Genomic DNA, 15,220 nt, shown 5'->3' with positions numbered 1-15,220 from the left:
CATGATTTATGCACTCCTATTCAATGCAAGTATAACATCATATGCAATTAATCTGTGATATAGATGAAAAGTTATTTGGTTTAAGACATAAATATCGAAAAATGATCCATCAACCAGAATTAATAATAAAACACCTAATGTAATATATAAAAATAAAAAGAAAATATTATGCAATAAAATTTAACAATAAATGACATTCACATTGAAGCTCCATGACACGTTTAATTGCTATGATCAAGAGGAGCATTCAGTTCTCATGGCTTTGCATACATGATGAGATGAGTGCAATTCTGATGATGGCCATAATGATATCACCAGTTAATCTGTTCGTCTTGATCATTCCCATTTTTCAGAAGGAGGTTCTCTCTACAATTATTGAGTTTTTTTTTTCATTTGTTTTCATTGTAGTTTTACTCCCAGTGGATTCTCTTAATGCTTTGTGAGCTATGCACTTGTGTTTTGGACATCTATGCTCTATTTTTTTTAATACATTTGTAATTTATGCATTTTTTTTTTAAAAAAAAAAACTCACATTATCTAAACCGAAAGCCTGAAAACAATCATATCACTCCCTTCCTTCAAATAGGACGAGGATGGCACTTTGCTCGTAGCGCACATGATCCCTATCAATATACATATTACCACTAAATCTTAGGATAATCATACTATACTGAAATTCAGGAAATGAAAGCTTCACCCCCTTTTTTTATCTCTTCTTGTGTGTCATTGTGTGTATATATAGCTGCCTCACTACTCTCAAAAAGTAGAAGGCTTTCTCTCTCACTTGCTAATAGGGCACTCTTAAACTCCTCCTCAGCTCTCTACAACACTAAGAATGGGTAGTATGGTTACAATGAAATCCACTTTGCTCCTTATCTTCATCATCCTTGTATTCCTTTCATCCTGCATGCATGCCACCAGAACACCTCTCAAAGTGGATGAAGATCTGAACAAGCTTCAATTACATCCTCAAGATTCACATGTTGTTGTGGCTCCTGTGATTAACAGGATCCTAAGATCAGTACCAAGCCCTGGAGTTGGCAACAAGCTTAACCATCCTCCTACCAAGAACTTCTATCATGGATTCATGTCTAATGCTTGTTGTTCCTAATTCCTTCCATTTTTAAGAGTCATATCAGTGTAATCATGTGGTATAAATACAATAATTAATAAAAATATCCAAATTAACATGCATATGTTTGAAGGCATCCCTTTTGATCATCTATGTCAGAGTGGTTTGATTATATATATATCTACGTTAAGTAGTTTGAGAAACATGCAAAGGGATCGATAGACAATTCATTGAATAAATTGCCATTTAAAAAAACAATAATAGATAATATAAAGATCATTAATTGAAGCTTAATTAATTAAGTACCCTCCAAATTACTTAAAAGCATCTTAATTAATTGTAACTCCATTAAAAAAAAATCAACTAATTTCGTGTATATTATATTTTAAATATATAATATTTTTTTATGGTTATTTATTTTATTTTTTGTTTTCAATAAAGTTATAGTTTATCCACTTTATTCAAATATATATATATATATATATATATAAAAGTCACATATTTAATTGAACTCTCGATTTTTGAGTGGGAAGGCGGTAAAATGTCAACTTTTTAAAATAAAATAATAAAATAAAATGTCAACTCCCTTTAACTTAATATTGGTGTTTACTTTAATTAACTGTTGTTTATAGAATACAGCCATAGGTTATATTATAATTATGTGGCGCATAATGTAGAAGGTCTCAATATGGCCACTGTTGTGAACTTTATTATTATTTTTACCCTCAAACTATAGTGCCTGAGCCGCCCCATTCAAAGACAAATTAAAGCATAATCTTTAATTTTTTTAATCTTATTTTTATCTCTCAATAATGCCCGCATATTTTATTATTTTTTTCATATAAATAAAACCTTCATCACCTCTGCATCACATAGGGAGCAGCCCTAACACTTAGCCCCAGATTTTAAGATATAGTTAATTTTTTGTATCAAGATAAATAAATAAATATATATATATATATATTATAAAAAATTAACACAGACACACGCACACATTAACGTTTATTCACATCACATATTAATACAATCCATTAAAAAATTGGAACCATTGAAAGAAAAACTGATCCATATATATATATATATATATCCCTCCTAATGTACTTTCTAATTTTGATGTAATTTTCTTCTTATCTTAATTAATATGATTTATTTATTTTAAAAACAAAACAAAAACAAAACTAGTACATAACCACATTAGAAAAATTCACATATAATCATGTATATATATCCTTGTAAAAGAAAATTCATATATAATTAATTAATTTGTATACATAATTATACATGCGATCATGTATAAATATAATCACTTGTATAATCATGATATATGAGTAGTCTTCCAAAAGGCTTGCATGCATGTAATTAATCTTTCTAAACGTATGCCACAGTGGTGTATTTATGTTGCACTCATGCAACATAAATAGCGTAATTAATAAATATCTTCTTTCTTTTTTTTCTTAATAAGATATATGCTTGGTGGGGTTTTTTATTTTTATTTGGAGTCTTACACGTGTATTTTAATGTTATGTACATTAACAACCATGCACATAATATCAATAGATGGCATAATTAAATTGATCATCAATATGTTAATATCGATATATATGTCAATATATAATGTAGTGATAATTAAGGATTGCTTGGAACAGGTGGAAATATACTTCTGTTTTTTTATGTTGCAAGCATTGTTTTTTTAATAGTGTTATTTGCTTTTATTATGAGCAATTTTTTGAATCATTTTTTATTATTTATTTATTTATTTTGAAAAGATGAATAAATCATTTTAATTAAAATATATATATATATCAAAATAGTCCCTCTATTTTATGTTTTCCGTCTTTTTAGTCCCTCTAATATAAAATCTAATATTTTGGTTCTCGTATTTGCACATTTTCGTTCTTTAGCTGTAAAATCTGCTCTTTTGGTCCTCGTATTTACAAATTTTTATCCTTTTTTAGTCCCTCCAGTTCATCAGTTGGAAGGAGGCAGATCCATCAATTGGAGAGACCAAAAAAATAGAAATGTGTAAATACGATAACTAAAAATACGGATTTTACATTATAGGACTAAAAGGGCGGAAAACGTAAAATAGAGGGATCATTTTGATATTTTGACACAAGAACACATCAATCCTCCAATGATAAATAATTTTTCAGGAGATAACAAAGGCATCTTATTTATAGAAAAGAACTTTTTTTTTAATAAAAAAAAAACTTTAAAGTCATAATTTTTTAAGGTCAAACTAAATAAAGCAACTTCATTGAGCTCATTGCATTTATTTTTTTAAAAAAATCACAATTAAAGTCTTTGTGTATATATATATATATATATATATATATATATATATATATATATGTTATTTAATATTTTTTTTCTCAAAATTCATAACCTAATAAAATTTGTATTTAATGATTAATTTATTTATTCATTCACTTTCTATGCATAAATACGTGTGTGTATATATATAACATAAATTTGCTCTTATTATTGAATATATAAAGTTTTTACCAGTCTCCGATAGTTTTTTTAATCTAAATTTATAAGTCGATAATAACCCAAAAAAAATTATAAATTTGGTTTTTAAATTAATTAAAATAGCAAAATCATTTTAGCTTATATATTAAAAAATTAGATCATATATTTTTGAAGAAATTCATTTCATATTCTATCTCATCTCTCAGCTTTTGTAGTACATACATCTCTCAGCTCTTGTGGTACATATGTGACGTACGTCTCTATTCCATATATATATATATAGTGAAAAAAATATAATATTTGCAATTTTACCGTATATAGTATATGTATCAATTGCACATCAAGGAGAGAATTTACATAATTGATCCAAACGAAAAAAAAAACCTCTATAAAGTTGGGATTTATTTATAATGTTTAATTAAAAATGGTCATTTGCCACTTGATATAACACACCCTTACATTGGATGAACCAAATGAAATTTTCTTATAAATTTGTTTTATTATTCCGGTTTATTTGTTGCTCCTCAGTTAAATATTTTTCTTCCATTAAAATATGAATATGCAATCAATTTGACTAATAATTTTTTTATTAAAATCTCTAAAATAATGGCCATCTTATGAAATCATCTTCCCTGACTCAAAAACAGTAGAGGTACGCTAATTTAGTACTATACCACTATGCATATAACTACAAAACTATAAATAAGATAAACTTAAATCCAACCCTAAATATTAAATTCCTAAAATAATATATGCATAATTTTATAAACAGTAATGAACAGTAGAAATATCAGGCCAACCTTGTTTGAAAACATGCAAGTTGAGTTTGTATTGCATCACAAGGATGTGTCTCTTTTCAAAACTTTATGGAGGACATTTGAATCTTCTTTAAAAAAGATTCAGCTTAACATGTCTAGTGGGTTGGTGTCTGCACTCAATTGTGTCACGTCCACTTGTACCACTGTTGATAAACAGTTCAATATTTAAAAATATGACCAACCATTCCATGGCTTAATTCCAACAACTTTTATTGGTTTAGATAGCTTTCCACTCGATCGATCTCCCCATATCTCTTGTGTTACTTGATCTCAATCCTCCACTCCCAACATTAATTGTGGTGTTTATCCTCTTTTTCATATGAGTGGATAGTAACGAGTTAATCTCCAACAATATTAAAACTGAAATTAATAAATTAATAAATAAAATTTTTGTTCTGTTTTCAGTATATTTTTTTGCCTCACTATTTATTTATATCTATTGTATTTTATTCATTTTTCAGTTACGCGATCGAGTACAGTGGTTATTAGTTGGCAACTCACGTTGGGTTAACATCTCACTAATTATTTAAACAAAAAATAAGAATAAATGTAGTGATCTAATTAGGATTTCTTTTTACACCATTATTATTAATTGGTTAATTAATATATAGCATAAAACAAGATTAGGTAAGATTTGATGTTTTGAAGCTTCAGAGTTTCTTTGTTGGACTATGAATAGAAAAAATTTGTTAAACGTGCTATAATTTCAATAATGATCGAGAGAGGGCCAATTCATACAAGGACATTAACGGAGAGAGTTTAATCAAGTGCTCATTAGAGGCTTTCATAGTCATACTTGATCATCTCTCCAAATTGCAGCCCTTAAGACTACCTTTTATTTTTTTTTTTTTGTCTCCAGATCGACAATGCATGCATTGAACATAACCTTAATTAAGCTCTTTCTTAACGTAACGCTACTAAACTTTTCAAAATACAAGTCAAAAGGACACGTCAATATATCTCCCACTAGCTCGCTCACTCAGTACTCGATCGATCTCTATATAAATCAACAACCAAACTTAGTTGCATTAATTCTCAAGCACAACATATATAGTACTCTAATATATGGCTTTGATTATTAACAAGAGATCAGCCTCATTGGCCATACTGGTTTTCTTCATTCTTGTTTTATTATTTCCATCCTTTCTGCAAGCTAGAAAGCTTATTATTGATAATGGGAAAGAAGAAAAGGATAAGCTCCCATTGTTATATCATGAAGTACCATTCAAGGGTGGTAGTCATATGGAGGTTTCAAGCATGAAGTTTCAAGCTTCAAGGTGGCTGGGGGAGTCCGTCCCTAGCCCTGGCGTTGGGAATAAAATCCCCCATTAATCTCTCTCATATATAGTTTTTTTTAATAAAGTGGATAAACCACTGATTTATTAAATAAAAAAAAACAAATATAACTCTCTTATATATAGTTCACTGCTGGTGCTTTATCTCTACACTACATAAATATATATATTGAAAGCTTGGACCATATGTTTGATCAATTTGAATTGTAAAATGACAGTTATAAATATCATAAAAATTGATAACTGTTTTGTATAAGTACAAATGTGTGAATGTTGTTGTGGTTGTACTGTTGATTAATTGAAAGCTCAAGAAAGACAGAAGAATGTGGTTTGTTTAGGTAAAGTGTTTCTTATATTTTATTTGCATGGTTTTTTGTTTTTTAAGAGATAAGAGAAAACGTTTCTCAGATTAAGACGTGTGAGATGTGCATGAGAGAGATATGAGGAACCTGTTCTTTTCTATGCCTGTTAATTAACTAATAACTATAAACTAGAGCGAGTCAATTTGAATGGATATTAACGTGGTTGTGATAGCTTGAGAATATTATTCAGGGGCAGGATTAGAAATATGCCACTCTAGCTTATACTCACGTGGGCTATACATTAATTAATTGGTTGACTAAAAGAAAATGTCAAAATGCAACTTTAAATGACTTAGTTCTTAATATTTATAACTTGTCTGTCAAAAGTCTATGTGATTTAGTGTCACCATTGGACACTTTAAATTTTAAATCATGGTATCTGTGAGTTGGTCACTCAATTTATTTATTTATTTTTGTATTTATCTTTGTTTTTCTTTTTTTTCTTTGTATTTTTTCTATAAACTTTTATATTTTTCCTCTCTAGTTTTCTAATTTAAATTTATAAAATCAATAGTGTTCGTTAAATTTAGTTATTAAAATAATTGAAATAATCAATGCTGAAATTTGTTTTATATTTTATATTACATCAATGATTCAAGGTCAAATTATGGTGCGTGAGATTTTAATTAGAGATTGTAATAATAATCTCTCTCTCTCTCTATTATATATATATATATATATGTACATTTGCAAGAGAATAACGTACACTTGTTTGACAAATTCATATGAAGAGAAAACATTCCAAGATTGAATGTCCATGTGTAACACACTTACAAATAGCATTACTCATTGGTTTCAATATACCAGTTTTTGCACTCCTTGTGTCACGTCCAGATGCACTACATAGTGTACTGTAGATAAATAGTTAAAAATGTCATCATTCATTCAATAAATGGTCTCCAGCTATTTTTATTCTTTCAGATGGCTTTCCACTTCCCCAAATCTATAGTCAATTTAAAAACTTAAAATCCTAAATGTATATCAATCTCTTTGTTTCACCCTTTTTCATGTCTCTTTTTAGTTATCATATTTTGGAGCTCTTCTTTGTTTTTTATTTGTAACATTAGAAATTTTGTACAATATTAAATAATTTTTTCAAATTTACTTTTTAATTTAATGTACTTATACAATTTTCAATAAATCACAATCAAATAAACATTAAATTATATACTTCACTAGTGGAGTTTTAAATAGGGATAATTTTGAAAAGTAATAAATTTTTTTATAAAATATAGATAATCAACTATCTTTAACTAACTTTTTTTAATCAATGTGATTTAGGTAAAGTTGACAACTAAAAAAGAATAGAGAAGATTATATACAATTCAATATAACACATGTTTTTATAATCTGTACCGTTGCGTGAACGTACTTCATCCTCATAAATTACCTTAAAATAATAATATTAATAATATTTAATATAATATAAAAGTCTACCTTATTTTTAACATTTATGTTAACTCAAAAAATTAATATTAAATTCTTTAATCACATTATTTTAATTTATGAAAGTGTTAAATATATATATATATATATAGTGGTATGGTACCTTATTGAATATTTTGAAAGTATATAAATAAAAATGAATATCAAAATCACGTCCCTTGCTACTAATTTATTGTTGTGGTGAGATATATATATAAGAAAATAGTTAACTACAAATTTATTGTTGTGGTGATATATATATATATATATATATATGAAAGAAATTAATTAATTATGCGGCTCTGCTAAGTGAAAACACAGACTTTGAGTGTTAAGGGATTAACTCTGTACTTGTACACACACCTCTTTACTAGCTAGGCTGGCCAGGGCCTGTGCCAGTGTGGTCTGCCAGATGAGACTTGAGGTGACTAACTTTGCATCCTTAGCTAGTATTGGCCCCCCTAACCCACAATGGTTTATCCACCAATTAAGTTGATTTGTCACATGTGGAATGAGATCAGAGCAACTGCAAAAGCACTGATGGAGAGTATTGAGTGCTAATCAGCACTTCATAGTCATGCTTCAACTCTTCAAAGTAGAGCGGCCCTTCATCTTAATGTTTTTTTTGTCCACACAATATTTCCGTGCATGCTTTGAATGTAACCCCAAGAACATCTTCCTATACGTAACGCTACTAAACTTTTTAAAATCCAAGTAACAAGGACATACCACTCACTCACTCACTTTGCTCTCTATATAAATCAACCACAAACCAAGTAGCGTTCTCATACACTACTACTACTACTACTACTACACACTCAAATGGCTTTGATCATTAACAAGAGACAACCAGCCTGCACATTAGCAGTATTGGCTTTCTTCATTCTTGTTTTATTATTGTTTACATCCTCCTTGCAAGCTAGAAAGCTCATTAATACTGATGGGAAAGAAGAAGAGGATCATAAGCTCCCATTTTATGAGCTAATATTCAAGGGTACTGCTAATCGTATGGAGGTTTTTAAACATGAAGCCTCAAGCTTCAAGGTGGCTGCTGCAAGAGTCAGTCCCTGAGCCCTGGCCAAGGCAATAAGGCTCCCCATTAATTTCTGTGTCTTAATACAGTGCTGCTGCTTTAATTTATCTCTGCATATTATACTGAATGTTTGGTTTGGACCATATATATATATATGTGTGTGTGTGTGTTTGTTGGATTTGAAATATTGTAAAATGACTTTGATAAAAATAACTGTCATATATATATATATATATATATCTTTGTATTTCATTGTACTAGTACCGTTGATTAATTTGAAAGATCATGAAAACAGTGTGTTTTATTTGGGTTAAAATGTCTTTAATTTTTTTCTTTTTAATTTTGCACAGACAAACCTTTTCTCAGATTAAAACATGTGAACAAACAAGTATAGATGTCACATATATATACACACATGTAAAGAGACACTGTTGTGAGAGAGAGAGAGAGAGAAGAAATGAGCAACCAAATCTTTAATATTTTAAATTAACTCTAATTCGAGTGAGTTTAAATGGTCATTGATTTTTGTAATTTTCTCTTCTTCTCAGAATTTTTACAGTGTTGAGATACAATGAAATTTAAGTAAACTTTTAATGAATGGTCAATTAATTGATCTTACTTAATTAGATCTGTAGCAAGTTTGTGGCCAATTGGATAATATGATCAAATTTTAATTAGAAAAATTATTATTATTATTATTATTATTATTATTATTATTATTAAACGTGGATAAACCAGAAAGAAAAGTAAATTTTAAATCATCTCACATTTCTCACGTACTTTTTTTTTAATAAATAAAAACTTGTGAAATATCAGATTGTATCGATTAAGTCTTCCGACATTAAGCACAATTCATTCGAAAATTGTCAAATATCATAATTGGTTCTTTTGAGAAGGAAAAAAAACACATTACATTGAATCACAAATTCTATCTTTGTGGCTGATTTTGTTTTGGAGGTTTAATTATGCACTGCACTAAAACAAAAAAAGAAGATATGATACATTGAACCAGAACCAACTCATTACTTTGGATCAATCTAGTGTTCTCTTCTTATCTTCAGGTGCAACTTCCTTTCACTTTCACAAATTTTTCTTTGACACTACATATTCAAAAGGCATGAAATATACAAGCTAACAAATTTACAATATTTTTAAAATAAATAATTATAACAACTCATTTATTAAATTGAGAACACATAATGTTGGTTTGGTGGCCAAACTTCGATCCAGCCCATTTATTATTAGTAATAAAGACAGGGGGCAAAATGCAAAAGAAACCCTAAACATAAATATGTGGCTGTTGAGAAGGCATGATGGTGAGAAAAAAAGAAAAGAAGCGTGGTTTTGTTCTCTGTGTCCATTGGAAGAAGGAAGGTGAAGAAAGCATATCTTCTTTTATTGAATCCTACTCAAATCAGCGAGTTTGTTTGGAGGCAATCTTGGAGGGTAATTTCTCAGTTTTTCTTGGTGTGATCATTCAAGAAAGGGGTTTTCTAGAGTTATTATTTGTATTTCTCCATTATTGGTGGTGATCTCAAGTGTGCATTTGCTTGAGAGTTTTTTGTACTTGTTGATTTTTAATGAGTGGATTTGATTCGGAGTTTGGCCCGTGGTTTTTCCCTCCGAATAAGAGGGTTTTTCCACGTAAATTTTTGTATACCTTGATTGATTTCATTTATTGTTCGGGTTTAGTACCCAAAATTATTTTATTTATATCAAGAAGCATTTGCTGTGCAAAACTCAACAAGTGGTATCAGAGAGTGAGGTTTGTTGATCCGGGTGTTTCTTGGTGTGAATTGAAATGGAGGATTTTTTGAGGTCTGATGATGAAATTGCTCGGCTCAAACTATTCAATTTGGAAGTCAAAGATGGAGGACCTTCTTTATTGCAAGGATTTATATGATCCTATTAAATTAGGAGCTACTAAGCCAGCAGGGAAAAATCGATGATGATTGGGAGAAAAATGCACGGGAAGGCTGTAGGAACTATCCAAGCGAGTGGGTTGATATCGAGTGTATATCATCATATAAGCAAAGAAGTTGATGCACGAGTGCTATGGAAAAAAATTAGAAAAATATGTATGAGAGGAAGAATGCTCAAATGAAAGCTTTTTGTTATCGAAAAAGCTTATGAATCTGAAAGCTTAGAGATGGGCGATCAATTCTTTGAACACACGAGTGATTTTTCAAGATATGGTAAATCAATTGAGCACCATGAAAATAACACTAGATGATGAATTGCAAGCATTATTGCTCTTGAGTTCTTTGACTGACAGTTGGGAGACCTTGGTAGTGTCTCTTAGCAACTCTGCTCCGAATGGTGTCCTATCTTTATCTATGGTAAAAGATAGTCTTTATAATGAGGAGACAAGAAGGAAAGATATGGGCATTGATACTTCACGGGGTTCTTATTACGATTCTGAGAAAGCGAGGCGGGGAGTAAGAGTCGAGGTCCTAAAGGGCGCTCTAAGTCAAGGGGTAAGTCATATCAAAAGGCAAATTCACTTGCTATCATTGTGGCAAAAGAAGGGCATATCTTGAAGAAAGCTGCGAGGATCTGGAAAAAAAGAACAAAATGATGAGGAAGAATTCAAAGAAGACAGATGATCAAAATACCACTGCAGCTATATCTGTTGAAGAAGAAGAGCTGGTTGTACTTTTCTTTAATGAGGATGAAAGCCGAGAATGGCGATTCTTGTGTTGAGTGGGTTATTGATTCAGCAACATCATACCATGCTACATCAAAGAAGGAAGTTTTTACTACATACAAATCAGGAAACTTTGGCAGAGCAAAGATGGGTAGCAGTGATTATCTGAGATATAGTGGGTATTGGTGATGTTTGTGTGGAGACAAATCTTTGGTTGTACATTGATTACGAAAAAAATGTACGACATGTTCGGAGTTGCGTTTGAATTTGATTTCTACTCATGCTTTGGACCTAGAAGGTTATTTCAATATCTTTGGTGACAAGAATTGGAAACTTACTAAAGGTTCAATGGTGGTTGCGGAGGTACTTTGTGTCATACATTATACAAGACTCAGCGAGGGATGATTAAAGGTGACTTAAATGCAGATTGAAGATGAAGCTTCCCTAGATTTGTGGCACAAGAGGGTTGGCACATATGAGTGAAAAAGGCTTGCAGATTTTTGGCAAAGAAGTCTCTCATTTCCTTTTGCTAAAGGTATGAGTTTAAACCCTTGTGATTATTGTTTATTTGGCAAGCAACATAAAGTTTCATTTAGTAAGTCCTCCGAAAGAAAAAAACTAATGTTCTTGAGTTAGTTTATTCGATGTATGTGGTCCCATTGATGTGGAAACTCTAGGGGGTGGTAGATATTTTGTTACTTTTTATTGATGATGCTTCACGAAAGGTTTGGGTGTTTGTTTTGAAATCAAAAGACCCGGGTGTTTCATTACTTCAAGCAATTTCATGTCATGGTGGAAAGAGAAGGGGTATCCTTGAAGTGTCTTCGCAGTGACAATGGAGGTGAATACACTTCAAAAGAGTTTGAAAATTACTGCTTGGAGCATGGCATCAGACATGAAAAAGGCATTCCTAGTACTCCACGGCACTGATGGTGTAGGGCTGAAAGAACAAAAGCAGAACCATTCGGAGAAGGTCGGGATGCATGTTAAAAATGGCTAATCTGCCTAAGCCATTTTTGGGGTGAAGCCCTTAACACGACTTGCTACCTAATGAATCGATCTCCATCGACACCTTTAGATTTTTGATGTTCACGAGAGGTATGGTGCGGGAGAGATATTACTTACTCTCATTTAAAGGTATTTGGGCTGCAAAAGCTTTTTGCACATGTCTAGAAGGAGCAAAGAGCGAAACTTGATGGCGAGGGCTATTTCATGCATTTTTTTCGGGTTATGGAGATCACGAGTTTGGTTACGAGGCTATGGGATCGAGTGAAGAAAAAAAGGTCTTTAGATCGAGAGATGTTATCTTCCGGGGAATATAAGACCTTGGTTGATTTTTGAAACATCGAGAGAAGAATAGTGACATTTCTTTTTTCGATTGCCGATTACTCCAGCGAGACTATCACAAATGACGAGGAATTACATGAAGAGCATGGATCTAATGATATGATTGAGCAGTTGATGTCGATGATAGTGTTGAGCAAGGGGAGTTGTCACTTTTCACTGAAATTAGAGAAGAACCCCGAGCTCGGAAGATCGGCGAGAGAACATCGTCCATTTACTAGATATCCCGATTCGGGAGTATATTACGATTCTTGAAGAGGGGCGGAAAGCTTTGAAGAAGTTCAAAATCACAAACAAAAAGGCACATTGGATAAAAAGCTATGCATGAGGAGATGAATTCTTTAATGAAGAATGATACTTATGAGCTTATCGAGCTTCCTAAAGATAGAAAAAGCCTTGAAGAACAAGTGGGTGTTCAAGTTGAAGATGGATGGTGAGAAGATAGTAAAATATAAAAGCTCGCTTTGGTGGTCGAAAGGTTTTTAATCGGAAGCAAGGAATTGACTTTGATGAGATTTTTCTCTCTGTTGTGAAGATGAGCTCTATTCGGGTTATTCTTGGATTAGCTGTCGAGTTTGGACCTTGAGCTTGAGCGATTAGATGTGAAGACAGACATTTCTTCATGGTGATTTGGAAGAAGAAATTTACATGGATCAACGGAAGGTTTTTGAAGCTAAAGGGAAAGAACACATGGTTTTGCGAGGTTAAAGAAGAGTTTATATGGGTTGAAACAAGCACCAAGACAATGGTATAAAAAATTTGATTTTTTCATGATAAGTCATGGCTATATTAGAACAGATCACGAGATCATTGTGTGTACTTTAAAAGTGCTTCGGATGGTAAATTTATCATCATACATTATATGTGGATGATATGCTTATAGTAGGACAAGATATTGCCATGATTAATGTTTTTGAAAAAAAGCGAGTTGTTTGGCTCTTTTGACATGAAAGATTTAGGGCCAGCACAACAAATTCTCGGCATGCAAATTCTTCGTGACAGGAAAGCCAAGAAGTTGTGGTTGTCACGAGAAAAGTATGTTGAGCGAGTTTTGAGTAGATTTAATATGAAGAGTGCTAAACCAGTTAGCACACCTCTTGCTAATCACTTTACACTTAGCAAGAAATCTTGTCCTACTACTCAAGAAAAAAAGGAAGATATGGCAGCAATTCCGTACTCATCTGCAGTTGGGAGTCTTATGTATGCTATGGTATGTACCCGGCGGATATTGCTCATGCGAGTTGGTTTAGTCGGTGATTTCTCTCTAATCGAGGGAGAGTACACTGGGAGGCTGTGAAGTGGATCTTCAGATATATGAGAGGTACTTCAAAGATGTGTTTAGGTTTTGGAGGTTCAGAACCAATTCTAGAAGGATACACGAGATCACGGATATGGCGGGTGACCTTGATGATAGAAAGTCAACTTTCGGGGTTTGTGTTTACTTTTGCGGGGAGGCTGTTTCATGGCGAGTCAAGTTGCAAAAAAATGCATAGCTTTATCCACTGCTGAGGCGAGTATATTGCTTTGGTAGGCGAGCAAAGAAATGCTTTGGATGAAAAAGATTTTTTTCAAGAATTGGGCTTGAAACAAGATGAATATATGGTTAATTGTGATAGCGAGTGCATTAGAATTAAGCAAGAATGCCACATATCATTGTCGCACCAAAGCATATTGATGTGAGGTACCATTGGATTCAGTGATGCCATAAATAAGAAAAGAAATATGTACGAAGAAGATCCCCAGCGATAAAAAAATCCGGTGATATGTTGACTAAAGGCGGTGACTCGTGATAAACATCGAGTTACGTGCCAAAGGCGGTGGGAGCTGAATTGCAAATGAAGAGTTGAAGTGTGGACATCTCCCCATGAGGGTGGAGGGGAGATTGTTGGTTTGGTGGCCAAACTTCGATCCAGCCCATTTATTATTAGTAATAAAGACAGGGGCAAAATGCAAAAGAAACCCTAAACATAAATATGTGGCTGTTGAGAAGGCATCGATGGTGAGAAAAAAAGAAAAGAAGCGTGGTTTTGTTCTCTGTGTCCATTGGAAGAAGGAAGGTGAAGAAAGCATATCTTCTTTTATTGAATCCTACTCAAATCGGCAAGTTTGTTTGGAGCAATCTTGGAGGGTAATTTCTCTAGTTTTTTTTCTTGGTGTGATCATTCAAGAAAGGGGGTTTTCTAGAGTTATTATTTGTATTTCTCCATTATTGGTGGTGATCTCAAGTGTGCATTTGCTTGAGAGTTTTTTGTACTTGTTGATTTTAACAGTGGATTTGATTCGGAGTTTGGCCCGTGGTTTTTTCCCTCTAAATAAGAGGGTTTTCCACGTAAATTTTGTGTCTGATTGATTTCATTTATTGTTCAGTTTAGTACCCAAAATTATTTTATTTATATCAAGAAGCATTTGCTGTGCAAAACTCAACACATAATTATTAGGCTATATATAATTGAAAGACATACTCAAACTAAATACAATTAATTTAAACTAAATATTAATTTTTCAACCTCCACTACATCAGATATATATATAACTCTTCAGCCACGTTTTATACTGTAGTACAAAGTCTCCAAATAAAAACACTGAAAAGCGCAGCCATTAAATTAGAAAAACACTAAATAAAAAAATAAAAAGAAAGAAAATAAAAGTATGATCCATTAATTCAACCCCAACTCAATTGCTTCAGTTATCCTTCCACTCTTTAAAGATGATCAGCACTCCTCACATTGTGCTAGTCATCTCGCAGTGTTGA

Source organism: Dioscorea cayenensis, chromosome 14 (genome assembly GCF_009730915.1).
Source record: "Dioscorea cayenensis subsp. rotundata cultivar TDr96_F1 chromosome 14, TDr96_F1_v2_PseudoChromosome.rev07_lg8_w22 25.fasta, whole genome shotgun sequence".
Lineage (NCBI taxonomy): Eukaryota > Viridiplantae > Streptophyta > Magnoliopsida > Dioscoreales > Dioscoreaceae > Dioscorea > Dioscorea cayenensis.
Note: the sequence above shows the minus strand (reverse complement) of the source record.